Genomic DNA, 25381 nt, shown 5'->3' on the forward strand with positions numbered 1-25381 from the left:
GAAGGTGCATTGGTAAGGCCAAAAGGCATGACCAAAAATTCATAATGACCCTCATGAGTTCTAAATGTTATTTTCGGAATGTCTTCAATCTTCATTCTGATTTGATGATATCCTAAACGAAGATCCAACTTGGTGAAGTAAATTGATCCATGCAATTCATCCAGTAATTCATCAATGAAAGGAATGGGGAACTTATCTTTAATAGTGAGCTTGTTGAGCTCCCTATAATCTAGACACATGCGCCATGATCCATCCTTCTTGTGCACCAATACTACTGGAGCAGAGAAAGAACTTTGACTTGGTTGAATTATACCAGCCTCTAGCATTTCTGCAACCATACGTTCAATTTCACTCTTTTGGACATAGGGATATCTGTACGGCCTGATGTTTGGAGGAACACTTCCTGGAATCAGATGAATAGCATGATCATGATCATGCATAGGTGGGAGACCTTTGGGAGTCTCAAATACCTTGGAATGATTGTCCAGGACTTTTTGGAGATCTGGAGAAATAGATGATTCCGATGTGGAAACATCTAGCGAACATAATTGTGCAATTACACCTCTTTGCTCCTTTTTTAGAAGCTTTGTCATACCATTAGAGCTGATTATCTTTCCTAGTTTCCCTGCAATACCCCTTAATTCAACTTCCTTTCCTTCCGTAGAAAATTTGATGAAAAGTTCTTGAAAATTAAAAGCTATTGTACCCAAGGATTGTAGCCATTGGACTCCTAGTACAACATCAGCACCTCCCATTGGAATGGAAAGCATTGGGCTAGTCAATACATATTCTCCCATGGATAGCTTGATATTATGGCACTTTCTAGAGCAATTTATTGTTCCTCCATTTGCAATCATCACTTGACACTCTGGTGCTGGATAAAGGAAGCAATTCAATTCTTTTGCTACCCTACAATGAATAAAATTGTGGGTTCTTCCTGAATCAATCAACACTATTACCTTTTTCTTCTTGATTTGTCCTTCTATCTTGATGGTTTGAGGAGTGGTAATTCCTGCCAATGCATTACAAGATATGGTCGGATTTATTTGTTCTTCATCTAGGCTTTGTTCCTGGAGGATATCCTCTTCTTTTGACCTTTCTTGCTCCTTTTCTTCTTCCTCTTCACAATCTATGTAGAATAATTTCTTCTCAGCACACTTATGACCTTTAGTGTATTTGCTATCACAACTGTAACAAAGCCCTTTTGCTCTTTTTTCTTCCAATTTTTGTGGTGTCAACCTTATAGGTTGTGGAAGACTAGGGGCAACAACACTTCCGTCTTTATAGTTGTGAGTGGTATGCTTCCTGGTTGCCATAATTTTGCTTTCCATTTTTCTTGCTAACCTGAATGCCTTCTCTAATGAATCAGGTTCCCAAAGGCAAACATCATGTTGGATATTATCCTTTAAAGACCCTATGAACACATCAATCCTATGCTCCTCTGGAATATCTTTTACCCTTATGTTCAATTTTTGGAACTCCCCAATGTGCTCCATTATTGAACCCTTTTGTTTGAGACTTATCAATTGGCTAAAAAAAGTGTTGCTTTTTGTATCCTCATAATGTGCTATCAATTCTTCCGTAAAAATTGCCCAAGTGATAAATTGTTTACGAGAGAAAAGCCATTGATACCATACAAACTGATTTGGTTCCAAATATAAAGTTTCCATACGTACCTTTTGTGTGTTTTGCACATTATTGAGATTGAAAAATTGCTCCATATGTAATATCCATGTTGCGGGATCCTTGCCATCAAACTTCCTCATATCGATTTTTGGAATATGGTGGGTCTTTGATCCAACATTAGATTCTATGATATCATGATTAACATTTCTTTTGTTCGCATCATGAGTTTCCTTTACTACCTTTTCACCATTAGTAAGTATTTCTTGTAGAAAATTTGTCAAATCTGTCTTCATATCTGTCATGCCTGTCTTCAAGTTTGTGTTCAAATCTATCTTTAATTCTTCCATGTCTGTCTTCAAATCTGTCTTCCAATCATCCATCTTAGCTTCCACGCCCTTTATCTTAGATTCCATGCCATTTATCTTAGCTTTTGTTAGCTTTTGTGAGCGTGACATTTGTTGCACTTGTTCTTGTAATTTTGATATATCATGTAGCATTTCTTCCTCTTCTTCATGAGTCATGCTAGAGCTTTTAGGTTCCTTACTAGGTGTTTGCATTTTCTTTCCTCGGGGCATCAGTTACCGATAATAATTCCTTCAAAATAATTTTCAAATCGATCTTAAGCAAAAATTTAAGAAAATCTACACACCTTTTTTCACTTTGTAGGAGCTTGATATTGCCTCTGATGTATCTCTGTACTTTTCGATCATCTAGTTCTGAATTTGTGACCTGAAGTAGCCCTCTTTGTCCTCTTTCCAATGCCACAATTCTGACCCAAATTGGATTCTCCACGTAAGAGTTATACGAAATCTTCCACAGTGACTTGATTATAGACTAGTTCAGTAGAGCGAACTTGTACGACGTGGCACGAGTAATTGTTTTGACCTTTGGATCTAAAAAATGCATACGAGAAACTAGAGTCCGTCCTCTTTCTGTACCATCTCACAAAATTTCAGTCCAATCCCCAGAGAGAAAGTTATGACGATTTTCCCCAGGTAACCTGTTTAGAACGTAATTCAGGAGTCTGCAAAAGACCAACTTCCTCAAATCATATCTCTGCAAATATAGCGCAAAAAGCTCTGAAATTAGGACCCAAGGTTCAGCACAATTTTTTCTTAAATGGGTTTTTTTTTAAACTTCTGAAACATCGCAGAAAAAAAAGTTATAGCAAAAATTCCATGATGACCTATTTGGAGCAGCGAAACCCTAGAATCTAAAGCTCTGATACCAAATGTTATGAAACCAGCTCAAGAAAAGATAGAAAAGATAGATCAATGCCTTAGAATTCAGCCTCTTCGAGGGGGCAACCTCCTTTACATTACATAAATGAACAATTCTTGGATGATTCAAATGACAAAACCTCCTTTCTATATATAGGAGTCTAAGGAGTCACAATATAATCCAGCCGACCTAACAATAATAATATAAAGCCGCAAAAATAACAATAGAGGGATTCTATGGGGCACAGTAATAACAATATGGGGGCAATAGGGGCACAACAATATTAATAAGGGGTATAACTATAATAGTAATGGGGTAATCACTAGTATTATAGTGACCCAACGCTCAACTCAAATTGCTTCGATACCTGATCAGTGTCTGGGATGTGAATCGGGAAATTTTTGTCATGGGTGACCAAGAGTTGGAGTTGGAAACTTCAGAAATTTATTTCATCATAGGTCTATCCCGGAGAGAGGAACCAGTCTATATATATGGGTCAAGGCTGATAGGGGAAAGTATATCCACACTACTTGCCGAACATTGCCCAGAAGCTCTCAAATCCAAAAGTGGCAAGATCAAGATCGCGACTGTTCAGGATCTTGTGTTGAGAGTGTTACTATTGACCATCAACAGAGTGGCTGGGTCCCAAGCACCGCATGAGACTAACAAGTCAAAGTTCCTATATGCTATTTAGTTCACAATGGCCACTATTTTTTACTGGGTGGAATCTATGAAAATCAACATGAAGCGCTAGCTATCAAAAGCTAAGGTGGGAAACCTTAAGCAGTTTTGCTTTGGGTCCTTGCTAGTGACCTTCTTCCTGGAGCGGGTTCCATTGTTCCAATACTAGCTGACTGAGGTAGATCCACCAATTCCATGGGACCCATGGATGGTTTGTTGGAGTGACTTGATGCCCAGGGTTATGGAGGGCCAACAAATGTCCTATAAGCCTGCCTTTTTCCCATGGATACGACGACAACTGATTGTAGTGGAGGATTAGCCTTATAGTGGTACCAAATTTCGAGGGGATCTGGATATGTCACTTCTAGATGGGGAGGATTTCGATGATGAAGGTAAAAAACCAAAAAAATTCTATTTTTTACTTTTAATTGTTTTTGAGATATATGCATTCATGACATTTCATTTTATCAATGCAGATGTTGGACCAGACCATCCTGTCGGGATGTCCCTGATTTCCGGGCACGTCACTCTTCAGTTCAATGTTGTCCTTATCAGGAAGGAGGTGACAACAAGGATGAGATCGCGAGGAACCTCGATGGGTTGACTCATGGGATCACAGAGTATGCCTGGGTGGGAAACATCTCATGCTAGTATCAGAGGCACACGGTGGGTGTATCTAATCAGATCCACTGATTACTAACTCGTGTAGCACGAACAATAAAATTCTACCATGATCACCATACTGATTAGTTCCTAAGTCTAGCATTCTACATTTTTGAGGCCTGCGAGATGATGCAAGAGCATCTGGACTTAGCCAGCAATGTGATTGTATGTTTACATGTTGTGGCTAACATGAGATTAATTTAATTGACCTGAGTGGTCAAAGTTAGTTTTAGTAGAGAGGGTTGGACCTCTTGAAAATGATCTTTACTTCATTATTGTAATAATTATAATATTGTGTTATTTTTAGACTAAGAGATAAGTTGTTAGTATAGGTGTGTAACAAAGCTTGAGAATAGAGATTTAATTGTTAGATTGATTAAAATAGGGATCGAGTTGTTAATTCAATTAGGATAGGATTCGATTCATAAAAGAGAAAAAGAATGTAATGATAGAGATGAGATGATTGAGAATAGAGTGAGTAAGCGAGAGTTTGTGTGACAGAGATAGGGTTTGAGATTGAACAGAGGTCACAAAACCGTTGTATCGAGCCAAGAGGGCCAAGACTCTGTAATTTACATATTGTTGAATAAATGATGAAGTGTGGTGTTGCATGCTAATCTTGGTGCAGACGTTCATTCGTATCTGTGTATCGACATTCCGAACTTAATCGGGTATTTTTTTTGTTTATAACACTTTATTTATAAATCGTGATCAATTAATGTTAAGGGTTAATATAGTGGTTAAGCCCTAAAACCTTTCCTTAAAGTGCCTTTATTAAAATTATGCATTAAGCACGTAGGCTGTATTTAATAAGCGAGAAGCGGTATCTCGTGCACCTAAAAGGAGGTAAATGGCATTGTCCCAAGTCTGTGCAATTAACCTTAGTAGCCAACACGTAGCCGAGGAAAACCACTTTTCTCGCATGCTCTTAATTTGATATTGACCGTGCAAGAATCCGCATGAGATTTCATGACAACCATTCGATTGGATGGGAGACTTCGACGATGGAGATCATTCGACTAGTTTGTGAGCGGACGATGCGATACCTATTGGATCTGGAGAGGTGAGATCAATGGTGTTGATTAAAGCGCTTGGTCTGAGGAAAATTCAAAGTTGGATCGAGGGTGATTGGTCCCACGTACAAAACCTATTTTCTCGCAGCTGATTGGTTATAAAGTTAACCACTAGTCTAATTAAAGACTACCACCTCATTTTCGTCAACCTCCTATGCCATGTTGGTATCAAAGCACATAGATTAAGTTTGCTGCCGTAAACATGCCAGTGAGGAGAGGAGTTGGCATAGGTCGAGGGAGACCTGTAGTGAATGCAATTCTGCTGGATGAGATCCGCAATCTGTGTACAAGGATGGAGACAATGGAGACTACTCAGAGGAGAGAAAATAATGAAGGAGATGCCAGTGCGACAGAACAATGTTCTGAGGAAGAAGAAGAGGTTGAAAGTGAAGTTGCTAAAGTTCTCAAGGTATTGGCCAAAGTAAGGTGAAGACCAAAGATGGAAATACCTTTGTATGATGGGAATCTCAATGTAGAAGAGTTGATGGACTAGATTAGTTTATTAGACAAGTATTTTGACTATGAGGTGGAGGTTGATGACAAAAAGAAGGTGAAATTTGCAATTACCAAATTGAAGGGTCATGCAGCTATCTGGTGGGATGAACTACAAACATCCGGAGCAAGAAAAGGGAAGTCCAAGATCAAACAATGGGATAAAATGGTAAGTAAATTGAAAGCCAAATTTATGCCAAAATATTATTAGTTAAATATTTTTAGATAGTTAAAACTTGAGACAAAAATGGATGACTATAAAAGAATACACATAAGAGTTTTATAAGCTTAACATTAGAGCAGGACAAGCAGAGGATGATGAAGAGAAGGTAGCCATGTATATCAATGGCTTGAGATATGACATACTGGGTGAAATCAGCTTGCTGATTCTGAAGGCAATTTAAGATGCCTATCAAGTTGCTTTGAAGGCAGAAGAGAAGATGTTGAGGAAGCAAAATCAAAGGAATAGAGGAAAGAGTTTAGTAAGAGCTAGAGGAACTACTAGACCAAGATTTCAGCACCATCAAAGTGAAGCAGGAAGTTCAAGTAGTAGACCACCACAGAGAGGAGAATTTAATAGAGGAAGATTTGCACCCAGAGGAAGAGGACAAGGAAGAGAAATTCGGTGTTACACAAGTGTAGAATGGGGACATGGATCATGGGACTGTCCTCATAATAAAGCAATAAATCATAGAAATGTGAATGTGGCTGAGGCAAGGGAAGAGAAACCTCAAATTTCAAACAAGGAATAATCACCTGAAGAAGGAGAATCTTTGTTGTTGAAAAGGGTATTGCTTAAGGCAGAGAAAGAGACAGGAGAACCATCTCAGAGAAAGAGTTTATTCAGAACTAAATGAAAGTCCAAGGGAAAATACTGCAAAGTGATAATTGACAATGGAAGCACTAATAACCTTGTTTCTATAGAAATGGTGGACAAGTTAGGACTAGTGAAAACAACACACCTTACTCCTTACAAAGTATCATGGTTGCAAAAAGGACATCAGCTTATTGTGATAGAACAAGGCAAGGTAGAGATCCATATTGGTACTTATAAGGATGTAGTATTGTGTGATCTAATGCCAACAGATGTATGCCACATATTGCTGGGAAGACCTTGGTAGTTTGATCGAAAACCTATTCATGATGGGAGAAGAAATTCTTACACTCTGGAGAAGGATGGAAATAAACACACACTGCTTCCATTGAAGGATGAAGCAGGCAAAGCAACGTCTGGAAACAATATTATGCTAATGAGTGGGAAAGAATTGCTGCAAGAAGTCAAGAAGGATGAACATATACATTTTGATGTCATAAGGAGACCTAAGGTAATTTTAGCTTCCACAAACTTAGATGATTTACCTGAAGAAATCAAAACACTGTTGAATGATTGTGCTGATATTATTGTGGATGAGTTTCCAAATGCATTACACTAATTAGGAGTATTAGTCATCACATTGATCTAATAGTTGGAGCAATTTTGCCAAACAAAGCAGCATATAGATTAACTCCTCAAGAGAATGCAGAAGTTGGAAGACAAGTGCAGGAACTCATGGATAAGGGATTAATTAGAGAGAGTCTTAGTCCATGTGCTGTACCAACAGTACTCAGTCCAAAGAAAGGTGGTGAATGGTGTATGTGTACAGATTTCAGAGCCATAAACAAAATCAAAATCAGGTATAGATTTCCTTTACCATGCATGGATGATTTGATGGATTGTTTAAGTGGGTCAAGGTATTTTACTAAGATAGACTTGAAGAGTGGATATCATCAAATAAGGATTAAAGAAGGAGATGAATGGAAGACTACATTTAAAACAAATAGTGGGTTATATGAGTGGTTAGTGATGCCTTTTGGACTCACTAATGCACCTAGCACATTCATGAGATTAATGAATGAAGTCTTGAAAGAATATGCAGGAAAGTTTGTCATTGTTTATCTTGATGATATTTTAGTTTTCAGTATGAGCAAAGAAGAACATCTCGAACATCTTAAGCTGGTTTTAAGAACTCTACAAAAAGAGAAATTGTTGATAAATTTGAAGAAATGTAGTTTCATGAAAGAAGAATTAATCTATTTGGGATTTGTATTTTCTAAAGAAGGTTTGAAAATCGATCCAAAGAAAGTCCAAGCAATTTGGAATTGGCCTACTCCAAGAAACATATTTGAGGTAAGAAGCTTTCATGGTCTTGCAAGTTTTTATAGAAACTTTATCAGAAGTTTTAGTCAGATTTGTGCACCAATAATTGAAATAATCAAAGAAACTAATCAGCCATTCAAAAGAGACTAATTAGCTTTACCTGATTTTGGGAAAGTTTTCCAAGTTGAAACTGATTCTAGTGGAGTTGCAAATGGAGTAGTTTTGAGTCAGGAATAGAGACCAATAGCCTACTTTAGTGAGAAACTAAATGAATCTAAGAAAAATTATTCTTCTTATGATAAGGAATTTTATGCTATTATGCAAGCTTTAAAAAAATGGAGACATTATTTTCTACCAAAGGAGTTTGTATATATTATGATAATGATGCATTACAGTTCATAAAAAAACAACCGAAATTGAATGAGAAACATGCCAAGTGGGTAGAGTTTTTACAGCGTTTCACTTTTGTGATAAAACACACAAGTGGTAAGTTGAACAAAGTTGTTGATGCTTTAAACAAGGTAAAATTCATTTTACAAGAATTAAAAGTTGGTGTTGTAGGATTTCAAGAAATGGTTGATATGTATAAAGATGATGTAGAATTCAAAGATATTTATGCAGTTGTACAAAATCCCATAGTTCATAACAGAAGCTAGTGGTTAGACTATCTTATCCAAGGAGGTCTACTATTTAAAGGTAACAAATTGTGCATTACCAAATGTTCTATGAGGGAAGCATAATCAAGGAGAAACACAGTGGAGGATTATCTGGTCACTTTGGACAAGAAAAAACCTTTTCTTAGGTAAATGCTTTTTACTATTTGCCAAAGATGCAAACTGATGTTAAGAGATTTGTTGAGAAGTGCAGGATATGTCAGCATGCTAAGGGGAGAAGCCAAAATATAGGATTGTACCAACCATTACCAATACCAGATTGACCATGGGATGCAATTATTATGGATTTTGTTTTGGGGTTACCTAGAACTCAAAGAGGGAATGATTCCATTTATGTTGTGGTAGATAGATTTTCCAAAATGGAACATTTCATTGCATGTAAAAAGACTAGTGATGCAACAGATATTGCTAATCTGTTTTTTTCAGAAGTTGTAAGGTTACATGGATTGTCTATAAGTATTGTGTCTGATAGGGATACAAAGTTTGTTGGGCATTTCTAGAGAAATCTTTGAAAGAAACTAGGTGCCAACCTTAGTTTCAGTTCAGCATGTCACCCTCAAATAGATGGACAGACAGAAGTGGTAAACAGAAGCTTGGGAAACATATTGAGAAGTTTAGTGCATCAAAATCCTAAGCTGTGGGATTTAGAACTTGCTCAAGCTGATTTTGCTTATAATGACACTCCACACCGAAGTATTGGGATGAGTCCATTTCAGATTGTTTTTGGAATGAATCCAAGAGGTGTGTATGAACTCAGAAATTTGGGTAAATAGGAGAAAACAAGTACAAAATCTGAAGAGTTTGCAGAGCAAATGCAGAGAATACAAGAAGATGTCAAAGACAGATTGCAGGAAAGTAGTGGCAAATACAAATAGAGAGCTGATATGAAGAGGAGAGAAAAAGAATTCCAGGTGGGAGATCTAGTGATGGTATACTTGAGAAAAGAAAGATTTCCTGTTGGGACTTACAATAAACTAAAGATGAAAAAGATAGGACCATGCAGAATTGTGCAGAAGTTTTCAACTGAAATTAAATTGCCAGAAGGGATTGGAATATCACCTATCTTCAATGTTGCAGATTTCTATCCATGAAGTTCAAACAGAAGGAACCTATAGAAGTAACCTACAGAAGATGAAGTTCAAACTTCAACCTGGGAAGAACATGCTAAAGAAGGTTAAGAAAGAAGTGGAAGCTGTTTTGGAGAAAAGAGTATCCAAAAGAACCAGAGGACAAGTTTATTTTCAGTATCTAGTCAAATGGAAGGGACAACTAGTGGAGGATGCCAATTGGTTGATAGCAACAGAATTACAGAATTATGGAGTAAATCTTGAAAGTTTGATGAAGAATAATTTTCTTCCCCGGGAGTCTAATGCAGGAGCATCCAGACTTAGCCAACAATGTGATTGTATGTTCACATGTTGTGGCTAACATGAGATGAATTTCATTGACTTGAGTGTTCAAAGTCAGTTTTAGTAGAGAGGGTTGGACCTCTCGAAAATGATCTTTACTTCATTATTGTAATAATTAAGATATTGTATTATTTTTAGACTAAAAGATAAGTTGTTAGTATAGGTGTGTAACAGATCTTGAGAATAGAGATTTAATTGTTAGATTGATTAAAATAGGGATCGAGTTGTTAATGCAGTTAGGCTAGGATTTGATTCATAAAAGAGAAAAAGAATGTAATAATAGAGATGAGATGATTGAGAACAAAGTGAGTAATCGAGATTTTGTGCGAAAAAGATAGGGTTTGAGATTGAACAAAGGTCACAAAACTGTTGTAATTAAGCCGAGAGGGACAAGACTCTATAATTTACATTTGTTGAATAAATGATGAAGTGTGGTGTTGTGTGTTAATCCTGGTGCATAAGTTAATTTGTATCTGTGTATCGGTGTTCTAGACTTAATCAGGTATTTTTTCTGTTTATAACACTTTATTTATAAATTGCGGTCAATTAGTGTTAAGGGTTAATATGGTGGTTAAGCACTAAAACCTTTCCTTCAATGCCTTTATTAAAATTATGCATTAAGCATGTGGGCTATATTTGATAAGCGGGAAGTTGTATCTCGCATGCCCGAAAGGAGGTAAATGGTATTGTCCCAAGTTCGTGCGATTAACCTTAGCAACCGACATGTAGTCAAGGAAAACCACTTTTCTTGCACGCTCTCAATTTGATATCGACCGTGCAAGAATCCGCACAAGATTGTGTGACAACTGTTCGATTGGACATGAGACTTCGACAGTGGAGATCGTATGGCTAGTTTGCGAGTGGACGACATGAAAGCTGTTGGATCTGGAGAGGTGAGATCAATGGTGTTGATTAAAGCACTCGGTCCGAGGTAAAGTCAAGGTGGGACTGACGATGATTGGTGAGGATAAGCGGGAACCTTAGAAGGAAAACACATGCACAAAACCTATTTGCACGCAGCTGATTGGTTATAAAGTTAACCATTAGTCTAATTAAAGACTACCACCTCATTTTTTCAACCTCCTGCATCGTGAGCCACAGATATATGAGGCCTGCAAGCCACAGATGTTTTTTAACACACATATTTGTTTTGGGGGTTTTGATGTATCAAACATTATTGACATATATGTATGTTATATTTCCTTACTTATTATGGTACACATGATTTGTTTTTGTTTTTCACGTGTTTCATAAATGTCTATCCAGCACATAATTAGCTAATGCATCTATTAATGTATGGATATGTTTAGGAATATGATGATATGTAATGTAATCAAAATTTCTCTCTAGTAGACGAATACATAGATATATTCTCAAAATCTAAGGGTTTTTGACGGAATATTTCTTGTTGAGTTGAAGTATGACAAACTGTGAATCCAGGTTGACAACCAATTCCTGAATGTCAAGAGAAATGGTTTCTGACAACAATTCGATAACTGTGTTGTACTCAACGATGTTATTAGTTGTTAGACCTAAAAAAATACCTTGAATATATTTATGTTAATTGAATGAATGAGAATAGTCACTTGACCACAAAGTCTAATACGTGATATTTGCATATTTTTTGATATCTTTTGGACCAAATTCAAGCATTTATGAGCAATTTGATAGCCAAATATGAAGGAACAAGGCTAAGGATTTATAGGAAGGGTGTCTTCTACACTAAATGATCCCTTATTCAAGTTCTCCACCATCGACTTGGAGTTCAACAACCCACCAAAGATGATTCCAGGGGCAACTGAGCAGGTTTTGTGAAGTGGCTAATTAACTACAGTCTTGAGCAACCAAGCTCCTAAAGTTAAGGAGGACAGTTGGGATTCCTCATGTTGCATAAGTAGGAAGGCTTCAAGCCTTGGTAGTTTAGCTATTGAACAATTGTTTTTCGCACTTTAGTGCAGCTCTGCATTTCAACTCATTTTCGAGCTCTTGCTGTAAACAATTTTGTGACATGATTATTTTTTGAGTAATGGAGATGAATTTCGGTTTGCACCAGCTCTGAGCTTTCTTAGGAGGTTGTAGCTCTTGGGGTTGAGCCCAACCCAAGTTCCAATACCTCCTTTTTGTACTTTTATGTGTTTTCCTTGCATTCCTAGAATAATTTCTATTATTTAGGTTAAGATCTTGCTTTGTTACTTAGGTTGTTTTTGATGATTAAGATAGCTTTTCATGCTTCAGGTTGATTTGACAGTTTGGTAAAAGAAAATATCTGCAAAAAGTCCATCAAGCAATCCTTGATCTCATCTCTCCCTCCTTGGGACCATGAGCTGAGATCAAGGCATACTTGCTGCCACAAAAACACTTTTTTTTGCCTTTCAATGCAATTGCTAGTGTTAGATTTTAAGTTGGAAAAGTTGATATCCATTGTGCTTGCATGTTTATATCTATTCTTGCTTAGTTTCCATAGCTATCTTGCATGATTTCCTATCTATAAACTTATGTTCATCATGTTTTTGGTTTTTAGGTAAGATTAGGTCAAAATAAATAGATCTCTGTTTTTTTCTAGTCTTTGTTCGATCAATTTTGGCAAATAATGTGCAGAGCACCTGCAATACATCCCTACCTACCCTTCCTCCATCATACAACCTGTTCCAACCTCTAATCCAAGATTCCTCCCCTTCATTTGCCACACTTTCCCAATTTTCCCTAATTTCTACATTTTTGTGCAACATTGCTCCCTCCATCCTTGAACAAATCCAACCACCTTCATCACTCATTAGCTTCATTTACCGGGTCCTAGACCCCTTGAAATCCTTATCGATCCTTCATTTCCACTTTCCCACCGTTTTTCCACCATCAACCATCTAAAATCCTCTTTTGGCTGTTCCTATAGAACTTCCTGTAGAACCCCTGCAGACTTCTTGACGTGAGCAGTTTTTCGAGATATGATCACTGTGGAATTCTCTAGAAGGGTGCTAGGGACCCCTTAGGCCCTCTTCTCACCTTCCCAACCTCCTGCAAGCACCCACTCCATTTCCTTTCCCCAATCAACCTCTGCACAGTCAAAAATAGATAAAGAACATGCATAATAATTCTGCAAAATTACTCAAAAATACAAAAAGATAATTTTTCCATATTTTCCTTTAGAAGTAGCTTAGTCACATGCATTTTACCTTTCCAAGAGTCAATGGCATCCATTTCAGCATCTTTCATCTCTTTTCTTGCACCAGTAGGGTTTGTTGGTAAAACTAGGGTTTGCTAGGGTTTGCATTTCCTTTTTGCAAGTAGATTAGCCTCTCTTGAGTTAGATTTCATCCATCACATTTAAAAGATTCTTCTAAGAGCTCATAGAATTTGGCTTAAGCTCCTAGAGAACTTGTGCCAACTAATTAAGTGATAGCTTGTGGCAAGAGCTAGTACTTGTGCATACAACACCGTCTTTTCAGAGTTTGTTACAAACTACCGGGTTGATAAAAGTAAAGAAGGGAGTCCCAGGAGTTGCAGCATAATTGCTGCAATACTGGAGCCCACCACATATGTGGTGATAAACACTTCCTGTGGTGCCCATATCCCGACTTAAGACCAAATATCCATTAAAGAAGATCTATGTGGTTTTTAAGTCTAGCTCATAGTCCTTGAGACTAAAAAGCTTCTTGTAAGGCCTAATTCCCTTGTTTTACCTCCCTTATCCATGGTACATTCCTTGAATCCTATACATGGTGTGAAAAAAATCCTAATGGAATCAATATCCTATATATCCCTAAGATTATTTAGAGAGGATCTATGTGGTTTTCCAATGCCAAATTCATGGCCCTTGAGCATGAAAAGCTTCATTTTAGAAGTAATTTGTTTATCTAGTTTGAACGTACCTTATGAACATAACAAAATTAGACTCTTATGAAATTTTTTGAATCCCATGGAGATTTTGATATTTCTGAAACATTATATGTTGCACATATTAAGATATCACGTCATATAAGTGAAATAGATTTAGTATACATTAGATGATGTAAATTACACCTTGGCATTAATATTAATACAAAAATGATATTTTTTTTATTGGAATTTTTTTTATGGAAGAGGTTTGATGACACCTTCCCTTGCCCATCTAAGACACTACGTATAGGAAGAGCTTGCTTTATGTATCACATTTTGATTTGTATGTATGAAATATGTGTATATGATATTTTCAATGTGTATTATTTTTATTGTGACCACTTAATCATTTTATTATAACTCTAGATGCTTTGGCTATAAATTCTAAGCATAATTGTTTCATGATATTTCATAATTTTACTCAAATAAATATCATATTTGATGATAGGGGTATAATATTTGGTAATTTGAATAGCTACACATCTATGTTAATGGACCCTTATTTGTTGGGTTGTGTTATATTCTTTCCATGAATAACCCACGTAGTGAACCGGGGGGTTAGAGGGGAGGTGGGGGGGGGGGGGGGGGGGTTGGTGCCGGCGGAGCCCCCCCTTCGTTGCATCGACTGCGCAGCAGGGGGGTCATAGGGGCGGCGGGTAGCCCCCCTCTACGAGGTCCGGGGCAGCGCCCCGGGAAATTTTTTTTTCGACCCTATATTAAGTTGGGTGAACCTACCTATGGTTTTTGGTCCATGGTTTTAGACGCGATGGTTTTTTGGTCCATGGTATTGGATGGTTCGGCATGTATAAATATGTATTGTAACATTGAAAGGAATATAATGAAAAATCAAGCTGGTAGTCCTGGTTTTGGGAAAATCTTTGTGCATATGTGTTTTATGTGTTATGCTCTTGCATTGTTTATTTTCGTTGTTTAAGAATTCGTATGCAGGTAATTTCTGTACAGGGTTAAAACCTACATTATTTCCCACCAAAATTTTTTGCCTCCACCTTATGTTTTTTTGGCATGAATGAAATCTTGTTTACTGATCGAAAAGCTTCACATAATTTTTTAGATACATAGAAATATGTAAGTGAGCTAAAATATCATGAGTTTTTTGGAGAATGTAGAGAATAGCAGGATGGGTTTGAATTTTGGTAATGGACTAGATCAAAATTCATTGGTTTTAGTACTGTCACTACTCTCAAGGAAAAACCAAGAGCAACTCAATTTCTGGAAGGTGCCAACAAGAGCTCTGCAAACACCAATCCCTATGTTGGTCTCTTGCAACACTACATTGGAAAAAGGACTTTGGTTGTGGGGAAATGTATCCATGTCCATATCATTAAAACTAGAGCCGAAGGAGCCACTGTATTATCTCTAGGAAATCATCTTCTTGACATGTATTCCAAGTGCTAAAGCATGGAATATGTGCGCCAATTATTTGAAAAAATGAAGGGTATGTGAAATATGGGCGATTGGAGAATGATCGTGAGTTGTTTGACAAAAAGAATGAATGAGATGGGGTGTCCTAGAACGTGATGATTTTTGGGTATGCGAGGTATGGACTGGATGAAAAAGCCTTAAAAATTCATCAGCAAATACGACATTTGGTTGTAAGACAAGATGAGTATCCTATTGTGAGTTTACTTAGTGCTTGTGCATGCTTACCTGATCTGCAACATGGCAGGTAGATCCATGCTTCTGTGATGAAAGGGGGTTTTGAGTCGGACACTTTTTTAGAGAATACCCATGTTGACATGTATGAAAAATGTGGATGCATTGAGGATGCTTGGCGTGAATGAGATGTAGTTTTATGGACAAGCATGATTGCTCGGTATGCTTGTTGTGGAAATATGGAAGTTGCACACCATTTTTTTGATCAAATTCTTGAATGGAATGTATTTTCATGGAATGAAATGTTAACAGGATATGCACAGAATGGGCTAGGTGAAGAGGCTCTAAAATTATGGTTTAAAATGAAAAAGATTGATACTAAGATAGACAATGTTACCTTTCTGGTAATTCTGAGTGCTTGTGCTAGCTTGGAAACTTTGGAGCAAGGTAAGCAGGTTCATGGCCATGTCATTAGAAATGGATTTGAGTTGGATGCCTTTGTAGGGAGTGCTCTTCTTGGCAGTATAGAGAATGCCCACTAACATTTTTATAATATGCCAAAACGAGATGTGGTATCATGGAACACTATGATCACAATGTATACACATAATGGGTACAGAAAGGAAGCCCTTTAGATCTTTTCACGAATGTTATAGGCAGGCATGAAGGCAAGAGGGTTAGTGAACAAAATTTCTCTCATCATAGGGGTTTGTAGTGACCTTGATAACTATCCAAAGGCATCCAATTAGCTGGTTGTGTGACTTGTGCAAAAGCAAGGAGCAAAACTAAGTTTCCAAGGGGATATTTCAGTGAATGTTGGAGGCCAAGCACCCTGTTGTTCATACCATTACTACTGGTTGTGTATGCCATCATTTGAAGGACGAAAATTGAATTATGGGCAATGTATTCATTCCTATAGTACTGCTGTAATGATCTATGAAAAGGAATGGTATTTACATGTAGAAGAATGCCAGGTTCCTCTAAACTTTGCTCATAATACATGTGTATGGTTGTTGAAAACGTTTGAAAGGGAATGATGTTATTTATTGAGTATTATAACAATCCATATTAATGGCATAGGTCACAATGAAAGACATCAATTTCAGCTTGCTTATTTACTTGTGAAGTCTATTCATTTCCTAAGCATTGTGCAAACATGTGTCGCTGATATGTAGTGGTTATCAGTCTTATTTTTGGTAATGCGAATTTCTTGTTGGTATAAATAGACAAAACTAAACCTACAAGATGTCAATGAAGTACTTGAATGTTTTGGAAACAATTTTGTTGAAAACAATCAGAAATTGCGCGTCTGTTCGTTGGCTTCAAGAGGGCAGATTGTGTGGATTGTAATGCCATAACTTTCCCCAGAGAAGTCTCTTCACAGTGTTTTTATAACCAAGTTCATATACTACTTTGAAATAATAGTATAGGTATGTTTCAACTCTCAGAATTTGAAGAATCTCTCAGTATTCTTATTGTTGGTGCAATGTTATAAAATTTTGAGTTTAATAAAGAGAGAAATTGAGTTAAATTCTTTTCATATGGGCACTATTTAAATGATGATTTTTCCTTCAAGTAAATGTAATGAAGATCACCTACAACAACATGCTCATCATATACATTTGAAAATATTCCTCACTAAATAAATTTGTTTAAACTCAGGAGTTATTGGAAAATTTTTGAGATATTTCCAATAGCAATATTACAACAACGCTACTATGAGCTTGTAATAAAAAAAAGTTCATGTTGCTGCAGTTTATGAAGGAGTTTCCATACCAGTTATTATCAGAAAATATCCAATATAATTACTGTGATAGCCCCAATTGGTTGCACTCATGTATGCAATGTAAATATCTTATAAATGGGCTGAGTAATGGGACACAATAATTATATTTCCCAAGTTGTACATGGCTTATGCTACACATTTTCTGGTACATTATTTTGAACCAGTTATTGGTGCTTTCTCTCCATGATCTTAATAGTGAGATCTACCCTCTCCCACCAAGCATCATTTAACATTGTGTCCTTCAATATTTTCGAGGCCACTTGATCTGTCTTTCTCCAAAAAGACCAAAACTCTAAAATAACCATGGCCCCAAGAGCGGTCTTGACCTCCCTTAACCTCTTCAACATGACGAATGAAGAGGCAAACCGTGTATCTGCAATCTTAAACAATGATAAATGGGTGTACTCTAGGACATGCTCTAGGACACACTGGACATGTTCTAGGACATGTTGGAGTCTAGACATGCTCCATGACACGTTCGACACAAGAATCAGACACATTTTCTAAAGAATTGTGTCCAATTTTTGGGATTTGGAACACGAGGGTGGCGGGGGGGGGGGGACGAATCTGGTTTCTTAGCTTGTCATAGACTTCAACTCTATTTATATTTTCAGTTTCTAATATCTCTTATAAATTAGGCACATTGCCTATTTTGTAAACATTATTCTATACATGCTATAACTCTTTGGTGATGATGCCCTATTACATTTCATATTCTATGCCTTCCAATCTGGTTCATAACTTTATAATTGTTAAATGGCTGATGTTATTTGGTTCAACTTCATTTCCTATTATACTTCATGCTATTTATTTTGACTTTGTAACTTCTAAATAGTTTACCACTAGTTACAAAGTCTTGATACTTGTACTAAATTGTTGATGTTCTAATGTACTATGAATCACATTTCTAAGCTCTTAATAATATCATATTTCCTATTATTAGCATTAAAGTCTACATTCTTGACAACTAATTTGGCATTCTATATATTTTTTGAAGGTGTTGGCACTAAGGCTAGGAACTCCATCCATCATAATACTCGTTCCATTTGCACAACCATGATGGCTTATAAGGGGCTAACATGTTATTTTCTTTTTGCTTTTGGTAATTAGCGTGGGTGGGGTGGAGGGAATATCACCACACTTGGTTTACCAATGAGCTAGGTCTTGTTTTACAAGCCCTTTTTATTTGAAAATATATGCATTATAATATATAAATATGTGTGTTTAGAATTTCCCTAGGAATGCTTTGCTCCCAAGTCATTTTTGTAAAATATTGCTTTAAGAATCTTGCAAAGTTTGAAGGCCTCTTGGCTTTGCATGATTTGTAGATTTGAAAGTAAATGATGCTAAAGTTAGTGTAGAGTCCATAGTCAAGAAATTGAGTTGCTTTGTTAATTCCTTGAGATTGATTACTATTGGTGGTTGTTGTGCATGTGTCTTGATAGCCTTGTGATAATTTTCACAAATCTAGAGTTAGTATTGTATAATTTCTATTTAGCAAGTTTAAAGATTTTGTTGCACAATAATTGTTTGGTTTGACTAATTTGGTCTATTTGTTGTAGTGTCATGGTAGCAAATCTTGCAAAGAAATATTTGTTTTACTAAGATTTTAATTCCCTTTTGCATGAATTTTTCTATTTTCAATTTCAAACATCATTGGATTTCCTCCTCCCATCACATTGTTGCTTTGTTCACTACAAAAGCTGCAAATGGTAATTTATTTCTCTTTGCAAATTTCATGGCATTCTTAATGGTGGTTCTCATATTGTTTGTTAGTAGTTGAACCTTTATGAATGAATTTTTTGATGTATAACTTTTGTGCTTCTATTTCTCACATAGGACCTTGATGTCTTCAATGTTGCATAGTAGGTCAATTGATGTTATGCTATGTTCCACCCATTGGAGAAGTGAAAACATGTCACTTGTGGCCATTTGGTTCTAGTCATATAGTTTTTCCTTGATTTTGACTATTTGAGCCCAAGGTAGAATAATTGAGATACAACGACCTTGTTCTACATTTTGCTTTCCTTCATTTTAGATACATGGTTGCTACCTCATTCCACTTGCTTAGTTTGAATTTTGTTGTTTTTGCTTCAATGCGTTGGTCCCAAAATTGTTGATTCTTGACCTCTTTGAGTGCTTTGAGTGTCATAGATTTGGAAGTACCTTTGATAGCACACTCTTGTAATGAATCTATTTGGGAGCACTCTTTGGGGTATGAAGGAGTGCTCCATCCTCCATGGGAGGCACTCTAGGAAGTGCACTCTTCTAGTTCTTTTGGAGTGAACACAAGAGCACTCCCTAGGTGAGCCTAGAGGTTTCCTTGGGTGACTGAGAGTGCTCTCGCCATTAAAAAAATGCTCAGAAAGCATTCTTATCCTTAGTGAATTTTCTTTTACAAAATTTCACATTTGTAGGGATTTTTTCATGAGAGGCCCGAGGGAAGGTCTTAATAGCCACTCAATTCCTAGCCAAGGTTTATGGAGAGCTCGAAGGGGAGTTTAAATGATACCATACTCATTATTGTTGAATATATGAGAGGTAAGGTCTATGTTCGCTCTTGCTTGTCAATTTTCCCCTTTGTGTTGAATGCTCTATTTTTATACTCTTCTCATTCCTTTTCCTTCATTCTATTATAGTTTTTTTATCAAGAAGCATGTTGGGTATATGGTGTATTCTTCCATATTTTAATGATGGTGTCGATTGGCAATACAAATGATGAGAATGGATTTAAGAATATTCATGGTGAGGAGGGCCCATTCCGTAGAGAGGGACTTTTGGCTTTGTGATATATTTAATTCCATCATAGAGGTATTTGATTTGGTGTTGACCTATAGAATGGAGGAAACTCCTCCTAGAAGATGCTAGAGTTCATTGCTAGCCAAATGGATCTGTGAAATCAGATGAAGAGATCTATGTTTTGATAGATTTATCTTCAAACCATTTCTTTTTATAGTCGAAATCAATTTTTATTGTGAAGTTTACAATCCTTTAACCTTTTGCATTCACAACATTTTTACATTTTACATCTTGTATTTCTTCAAATTTGTGAGTCTTTAAGTGCATGATAGGTTTTGAATATCAGTTGTTGATTTATAAAATATGGCCCTATTGTGTATAGATGTAGTATATTACAGACTGATAGTATTACTAACTTTCTATTGTCTTTGTGTGATATGAAATAGCTCTGGACCACCTCAACATTTGGGAGGGTCACAAAAGCTAACAACTGATGTTGCTATGGCCTATCTCAAAGTAGTTAAAGAAATATTTAAGGATAGGAGGGAGAAGTATGATGAGTTTCTTGAAGTAATGAAAGATTTCAAGGCACAAAGGTTCATAATTGATATTTTATATAATATTAGTATTGGGAAGATTTAGCTATTCATTATTTATTTGAGAGGGGCCTACATTTTTGACCTAGTTTCATTTCCTTTCAGGATCATGCAATGTTTCAATTGAAAGATGGAGGATCTATCCCCTTGTTTTATCTCCACAAAAGGGAGCACTCCAGGTTTGCATTAACAAAACCATCCAAAACCTTTGTCAAATTTTTATGTTTCTATAACATTGTTTTTTCCATTTCTTTTACCTTTTGTATTTTATTTAGATCATTGTGGCATTGCTCATTTACATTTACCATGAAATCTAATTAGAATTTCCTTCTTCTTTGCATTTTGTATTTGATTTAGAGCATCATGGCACTGATCTAAATTGAATATGACATCTGACTCAAATGCAAGGAATTTGCACTATGGTATATTCTTTTTGAGAACGCACAAGATACTCTGGGAGTCCCTAGAAGGGGCATTAAAGCAATAGTCTTGATCAAGACTCTTCCTGCAATTTCCAAATGCATGAGATATTGTATGAACTGAGAGAGAATTCAATAGGTTTGAACTATGGTAGAGGGATTATATTTTCAGTTATGTTTAGACATTCCAATCCTACCCTAATTGGCTTCTTATAAAATGTGTTCAAGTTGGATGACATAGTATTTCAAGAAAATCTATTTAGATATGCTCATCTAGACATGCTACAAGCATGGACGACATGTCTGCAGTCACCCTCCAAAGGTGAAGATGCAAACAAATGCATACATTCACTTTGGAAAGATAGGGTGGCAACTTGGAAAGGTGAAAGTGTTCATTTTGATTTAGTCATGTTTAATATCTCTGTTGGATTGTTGGGTTTTGTTTTCATGAGAACTTGGAGCAAAGTATTGGACAAGACTGTGTTATTGAATGCTCTGTTCACAAGACAAGAGAACATTGTTATACAAAGTTGCATTGTGGCATGTTATAGCACTGCCTATGGAGGTGTGCCATTGGGATCACCACACTCATTCATATTAAGATTAGATTTTTGTTGAACACATAATTTTAAGTAATTTGAGATAATGGTGAAAGCATTTTTGAGGCTCATGATAACCTCTATTGATTGAAGCTCTTAGGTGGATTTGGATCCTATTTGCTGTAAATGAATAGGAAGACATATGAAAAAGCATGAATTGATGTTGAAGGGAATCCTCCCAATACCATAAAGCAGCCCAAAATTGGCTGGATGGTTGGATTCCTTTTCCTAGTCACTTTCGGTCGTATTTTACTTTTCGTACCTCTAAGAAAGATGATGATTACTAGCCATGAACTCAGTTTTCACAACATATTAATGTTGGTTATGAATGGCATTGCCAAATTATTTGAATTTAATGGACTGTACTAGTTTCAAGTATTGATTATTAACAACAAGCTAACTTATCCAAGTGGTGTTGCAACAATTGTGCTCATGAATGGTTTCCAGACACCTCAGGGAGAAAAATTAGCAAGGTAAGGTTTATATAAGTTTTATCGTTGCTTCTCTAATGGGGGATCTGGTATAGATTCATATAGAGAGGTTTTGGTCCTGATTTTTTAAAATCCCTCTTAATGCTTAATAGATTCAGAGATTTGGAGTTAAGATGGATTCTGATTTTTTCCAATTGTTCACTATGATTAATAAAATTCAAGTTTAACATGAATCTAGGCAGAGTAGTTAGAAGTAGCATGTGTTTATGAGATTGAAATATAGTTCAATCCCTTTGTCTAATGAAAGTGTTTAAATCATGTGATTAATGATCTGATATTTTTTATGCCATTGTTGATCTATATGCAGGAAACAAATTAGATGCTTTGCTAAATACTTCACATTCAGTTTCCTCTGTGGATTTTTTCCAGTGGTTCTTCACTGGTGGTGATAATTGCAGCTTCGTAAATTTCCCTACCTTTGGCCTGAAAGCTTGGAAACAGAGGTAAATTTTCTGATTACAAAGCTGATAGATTTTATTTATTTATTTATTTATTCTGAATTGGGCTTTATGCAATATGTGATTTATGTTACCCATTGTAGTTTTTACTTCAATTTGAGCACAACATACGTGGGAGCAAGTATGATATACCAAAATATTATCAATATATCATTGCTTATTGGAGCATTGGCTCCATGAGGTCTCATGTGGCCTTAACAAATTCTCTGCAACATAGGATTGGGTGTAGTCCAGGTACAAATATAATGGCCATATCTGTGGGAAATGAGATTCTTTCCACGGGAAAAAAGTGCTAATATCCTCTGTAACCTTTTTTGTAAGCTTTTCTTTCCCATCATAACTCTAGAAATGTACTATTAGGCCTTGAAACCAGAAAGTAAAATATGAAAAAAGAGATACCAGGTATAATTATCAAAATTTTTAAAAAAGATACAACACGTATAATTATCATCTGACCTGAAACCTTGAAAATTACATATGGAACTCAAATTTAAATATCCACCTAAGGCATTCTAGTGATGGTGGTGATGATATGAGTTACCGGGTTATCAAGGAATTGAACTGGTCCCACTGGGCCCATTACGTTTGAAAATAAAAGAGTCGTGTTCTAGCATACTCTGTATAGTGTCTTCATTATAGTCTATCATCAATAGATTGATAATATTTTATTAATTTATCAAATTTGATCCATAAATAGCTGAACGAAATGCATTGGATAATGTTTAATGCAATGGTTAGTGAATACATCAACTCCAAAAACATGGGGAAATAAGCCTTTGAGAAACAAGTTGAATCAAGGTTGGTAAGATTCTTTCTTCCTCTTTAATTCGGCTCTTGCCACAAGGAAATACTCGAGGAAGACATCCTCCTATTGGTGCTTATGTAATCGAACAAGGAGCATCCAAAAGGCAAATTCATTCCCCCATCTTGCTTCTTGGGGATTCTCCATCATGTATTCAAGCTTCTGCCAAAAGAAAATCATAAACATGAATGAAGTAAATGATAGGAGCAAAAGAATTTGAACAGAGTATTCATGATGCAATGTGTTCTCACATGGAGTCCTAGTGACGGTCTCATATTCACTAGAAGGACTGTTTGGATTTGAAAGTTTTATGCTTTTTGGTAGGATGATCTATCCTTGGCTGTTGATTTTACAAAAGGTAAAGTGTTCTGATGTTAGAAATATTTCTTAAACATCAAAAAAAATATTTCCATAACATCATCTGCTCTGGAATCCAAAGTAATGCAATTTAGGACTTCTGAGAAAACAAAAGCTACAAACTACTCAACCAATTTTCTTCAATTTACTGATTTATATTTTTTTTAGTCCCAGTGTTGACATTGAACCATCAACGGTGCCCGACATGAAAAGGATGTATATCTCAACATTGATGGTACATGCCATAGATGACATGGCAGGTGATAGCCATCCTTATCTTGATTGTAGATTCTAGAAATGTTCCAAAATCTTATGAACAAGAGAGAGGTCAAACAATTGACTTCATTCCTTTCCATTAGATTCCATAATATTCTCATAATTTGAAATCCAGTTAAGTTCAGTTGTAGCAAAGGATGACTTGTGGTGTTATATAGTAGAATTCAGAAAATATTTTAATGTGGTCCCTAGTGATATGGGATCGACTCTCCAAGCTAGGCTTCCTAGCCGATAGGGAAAACAGTAGTTCATGATTTGCATGATAAGGATGAGGCCAAAATTTGAACCAAGGAGGGCGTGTTGGACTATTTTAGCAGTGTTATAGGAGTAAGAAAGGATACCTTTTCTTCCCAACATTGTTTTTGGGGAAGGGCTGAACATCACAGTAATATTAAAAATATTACTATGTGCAGATGATGCCATCTTAGCAGCAAGAACACTCTGAAGCTTAATAGAGCACCTCATAGCACTAGAAAATTTATGCTTGGGAGGTCGATATAAATAAACCAAAGTTGTTAAATTCATACTCGCTTGCACTGGAAGTGATAAAGTTGTTGATTCTTTACAAAAAAAGAGTGGATAATATGTGTAGCAAGCATCTCCCATGTAAGATCAACAAGGAATTCCTTCATAAAATGAAAAACAAATGGGAGATACAATGTAGAAAATGGATCAAAATTTGTTTCATAAAAGAGATAATTCCTAATTTACAAAAAGGAGATGAAAAAATACATAAAACATTGCCATAGGACAATTAAACTGTAGAAAAAGTAACAATAGCATATCAACCAGTTCAACCCCACAATATGCTAGATTGAGATACAAAGATATCTAAATTAAATATACCATGGAGAGGAAACATGCATTAGCTAAATTTAGGAAAATCTCATAGGTTATGGTTATATTATGAGACAAATAGATAGAGTAAACCCATAGAGGAATGGGACAACAGGACTTGTCAGGTTTCTGACACTTTCATTCTTTAGCTTCTTACTGGGAACTTAACGACTTGTTTCCTCAGGTAGGGGAAGTAGAGATCAAACAAAATTTTTTTCTCCAATTGAAGGAATATAACCACATTAAAAAAATTCTTGAGATGGGAAATAATTGGTGGGGAAATGGTATCTCATTACAACAAAATGGATGACATTGCAGGAAGGGCATCAAGGGTGATTCATATCAAGAACAAATTGGTATAGGAGCACCCAAATAGAGTAGATGACCTACCCCAAGGGGGTTTCCCAGATGAGCAGTCAAATGTTTTTATTCAAAAATACTTAAAAATGTGCTTTATATAATTTATCTACTTCCTTAATATAACATACCTACATTTGACTTTTCATACTTCTGTAAAGGTTTGGCCTCAAAAGGAAATAACTTTTTGTCCCATAGACC

This window comes from Pinus tabuliformis, chromosome 2_2, assembly GCF_031772625.1.
Source record: "Pinus tabuliformis cultivar Carrire ecotype Pingquan chromosome 2_2, CPIR1, whole genome shotgun sequence".
In the NCBI taxonomy this organism is placed as follows: domain Eukaryota; kingdom Viridiplantae; phylum Streptophyta; class Pinopsida; order Pinales; family Pinaceae; genus Pinus; species Pinus tabuliformis.